We start from the raw sequence: 4,554 nt of genomic DNA, 5'->3' as shown, positions 1-4,554 counted from the left end.
AGAAGAAGAAGAAGAAGAAGAAGAAGAAGAAGAAGAAGAAGAAGAAGAAGAAGAAGAAGAAATACTTAAAGGGGACCTGTGAGATGTATCAGTGGTGTGATGGTTTGAAAGAAAAGAGCTCCCAAAGGAGTGGTACTATTACGAGATATGGCTTTGTTGGAGTGGGTATGGCCTTGGAGGAAGTGCATCACTGTAGAGGCGGGCTTTGAGATCTCATATATGTTCAAGCCACACACAGTGTCTCAGACCACTTCCTATTGCCTGGGAGTCAAGATGTAGGAGTCTCAGCTACTTCTTCCAAGTCTACTTGCATGCCACCATTTCACACCATGATGATAATGGACTAAACCTCTGAAAATGTAAGCCACCCCAATTAAATGTTTTTGCTTTATAAGAGAGTTGCTGTGGTCATGGTGTCTCTGCACAGCAATAGAAACCCTCAGGCAAGAGAGTAAAGTCATTTGCCATCAAGTCTAAGGACCTAAGTCCAATTTTCCAGGATCCTCATGATAGAAAGAAAAAATTGACTCCTGCAAGTTGTCATCTGACCTCCATGAAAATGTCATTACAATGTGTCCACACACATACATGCAAACAAACACACACACAAATAAATGAATAATGTAATTTAAAAATTAAAGCAAAAAACACTAATGGAAACTATATAAACTGAAATGAAAGGACACTGGGAACTAACCCCCCCCCACACACACAGGTAATGTAAACTCAGTTTATGATGTTTTGCTTCTTTCTAAAATGCCACAGAGGCTAGAGAGGAGGCTTAGCAGTTAGGAGCATTTATTGCTCTTGCAGAGGGTCCAAGTTTAGTTCTCAAAACCCACACGGCTCACAACCATCCATAACCCCAGTTCCAGGGGATATGACACCCTCTTTTGACTCCCTAGGGCAACAGGCAGGCACTTGATACACATACATACATAAATACATACATACATACATACATACATACAATCATGCAGGAAAAACACTCATGTACATAAAATGAAATGTTTGTAATTAAAAAATAAAACAACAAAATGAAACTATATAAGCCTATGTCAATGGGGTAACTATGTAAATGGACATGATGTATGTAAGAAACAACATGACTAGAGCAAGCTTTGGTCATGCCATCAGAGTTAAGTTTCATGATCCAACTGTGTAACAACCTCAGTACTAAAGATCTACTCCAGATGTGCTCTGGGATCAGCAGGTCAGTGTCACCAGGAAATCTGCCAGAGATGTAGGATGTCTGGCCCTACCTGATCCTCCTGACACACTGTCTTGCTCATACATTCCCCAGATGAGTTTCATGTGTGCTAACGCCTAGGAAGCAGAAGGTGTCACATGAACGCTTAATTGCTTGCTCAGCATTAAATTTTACTTCCTTTTTGGTCCACTCTGTTTTGCTTTCCTTTCAAAGGGTGTATCATAATTTATTCTCTTCTCAAGTAAGACAGAACCTCCAGTCTGAAAAAGGCTGAAGTTAGGTAGGGGTGGAATGAGGTTGGCAGAGAGGGGTCCCTGAGTGTGGAGGGAACAGGGCAGGAAGGCTCTGATGGGACACTTCTTAGTCTCTGTGGCTCTGCTCCCAGCAGTCCTTTGACGACGGGTTACTTAGAAAGAAAGATGTCTGTCCTTGATATTCTCATTTCCTTTGGGCTGATCCAGGTGTGCTGGAGAGATGCCACAGCCTTGGGAGCTGGAACACAGAAGCAGATCCTGCTTCCAGGGAGCACGCTAACACTGGTGCTAGAAAATAAAGTGGCTTCATTCAACACACGCTTTGCAATCAAGAACAGTGGGTCATTCTGACTCTCCTTCAAATGTAAGGTTTTTGGTTTTTATTTTTGTTTGTTTGTTTGTTTGTTTAGGTAGAGTCTCCTACAATTCCAAGCTGACCAGGAACTTGCTTTGTAGTCCAGGATGACCTTGAACTCCTGATCCTTCTGCCTCTGACTTCTGAGAGCTGGGCTTTCATGCTTGAGTTACGGATGCTGCGAATTGCACCCAGGGTTTTGTGCATGAGAAGAGAGTACTCTACCAACTGAGCCACAACCCAGCCCCACCCATAACACTTTTCATTCTTGCTAACTTCACAAACATTTAAAGACAAACACTACTTGAGATATTTTTAGTCTCTATTGGCTACAATGTGGAGCAGAAGCTGCTGTTAACACATTTGAATGTTTTTTAATGTATGAGAGTTTACCTGCAGGTACATCTTTGTACCATGTGTGTGCCTGGTACTCTCTGAAGTGAGGAGAGGACACAGAATCCTCTAGAAATGCTGTGACAGATGATTGTAAGCTTTGTTATGGGTGCTGGCAACAGGACTGAGGTCCTCTGCAAAAGCAGCAAGCGCTCTTAACCACTGACCCATCTCTCCAGCTCCAATGCAGTTAATATATTGATCACACATATGTGGGGATGTGTGTATAACAAACACAGTCACCATGAGACTTCTAGAGCGGTGCCAACGCAGTCTGTGATTTTCTATTGTGTTCCCGTCGAGCTTGTAAGTTGGTTGATTCCACAACTCGAGGATGAATTGCAACCCACATTTTTTTTTTTAAAGTTTTCAGTAGAATCATCGTAAATTTGCAAGGAAAGCATTTGGATGTATTCTGCTTAGATTTATGAAGCGGATCCAACTCTACTGAGCATAATTTAGCACAGTGGTGACAGATATGGGCTCCGGAGTCCTCATTTGACTTTGAGGGCATATGCTACCAACAAAACTAAACCGTTTTCCAACTGAAAATGAGAATAATTAAAGCTCCCTCCTCATCCCGCATCTCTCTCTCCACCTAAGCTCACCCTTGGCTGTCCCATATACCACAATGGCAGAGACCTCTGGACTCCGGATGTCATGAAATATGCAGAGTATACCATGGATGCGGAGGGACAAGGGCAGTGCCCTCAGGAGCACTAGAGTCCAGAAAGCAAGTTTGGTTTTTGTTTTGTTTATGAGGTATGGTTTCATGTAGCCCAGGTTGGCCTCAAATTTGCTGTGTAGCCAAGGATGACCTTAAACCAATGCTCCTGCCTTAACTTCCCAAGTGCTGAGATAGCAGATATGAGCCACCACACTCAACTAGGGAGTAGGTTTGCAAATGACACTGTTCAACTATAAATACATCCCTTACTCATTGGCACAGGATGTGCTTTTCTTCATGCGAAAAGGCAGATTTTTAAAATAGCTTTTTTGAGGCAAAACTGACAGTCAAAAACTGCATGTGTTTAATGGATATGATTTGATGCATTTGCATATATGCACGTGTCTATAATGATAGTACCGTAATCGAGGCAATAAACATGCCTATCTCCTGCAATGACTCTTAATATTTTTTATAATAACCGCCTAAAAGATATCAAATAAAAAGTCATACAGCAAGTATGACTGACATCCCAAAATGAAGGTTTATTTTTCTACCCACATTACATACCTTCTTTTTTCATTACATTTGTTCATTTATTTGCTTATTTGTTGTATTTCTCCTTGAGAGAGAGAGAGAGAGAGAGAGAGAGAGAGAGAGAGAGAGAGAGAGTGAGTTTGTGGGAGGCCACAAGTGTCACAGAACATCTGTAGTGGTGAGAGATCTACTTTGGGGGGATGGTTCTCTCCTTCCACCATGTGGGTCCTGAGAATTGACCTTGGGCTTGGCAGCAAGAGACTTTTCCTGCTGAACCATCTTGCTGGCCCCCCCAATCACACACATCTTTGAGTACTATAGCAAGGGCTCAGAGGTTCTAGCTCTTCAGTACCAGACCCATAAGCCCATCCATCAAAATGGAGAATAGCATATATCACCACACTCAAAGACCTGCAACTGCTTCCGCTTATGGTCAATTGACCAGGGATGGTGATCCAAGGTGCCTAACTGCAGGGGTGGCTGAGGGGTAGCGAGGGCCAGCTTCACATAGATAGGGAGGAGAAGAAAAGCTGGTGTGGATGATTTTGAGGTTTTTTTTTCAGGGCTATGTATAATTTTAAGGTGTTAGTTATTAGCTGTTACAGAGTAGGGGCAGAGCAATAAAGATTAGACTCAGAACTCTCATTGGGAACAGGAAAGAGGGGGATAGATGGGGTAGGACAATACAGTAGATTATTGTATCCGCTTATAAACTAAAATGGCAATAGCAGCTATCAGTTTTAGATAATTTACATTGGTATGGATTCTTGTAGATTGATACAAATGTACAAGTATTTTTCTATTCCTGTTTAAGATAATTTGTATATTGATACAAATTCAAAATTATATTTATCATATATATGTTTCTACTTCTGTTTAAAATATTTTTGTTTATTATTACAAATGTAAAATTATATTTGTTACATTGTATTGTGTTCCTACTTTTGTTTAGGATATTTTGTACATTGATGGAAATTAAGGATATTTTTGTCATATTGCAGTATACATTTCTACCTCTGATTAAGATATTTTTATATATTGTCACAATTGCAAAATCATTGTCCTTATATTGTATATGTTTACAGATTGTTTATTTTTATAATTTGAAGTTTTAGTCTTTAAACTATGTAGCTTATTA

The sequence above is a fragment of the Microtus ochrogaster genome, linkage group LG2, assembly GCF_000317375.1.
Source record: "Microtus ochrogaster isolate Prairie Vole_2 linkage group LG2, MicOch1.0, whole genome shotgun sequence".
NCBI lineage: Eukaryota > Metazoa > Chordata > Mammalia > Rodentia > Cricetidae > Microtus > Microtus ochrogaster.
The sequence above is the reverse complement of the archived record's forward strand: the minus strand, read 5'-3'. Positions refer to the sequence as shown.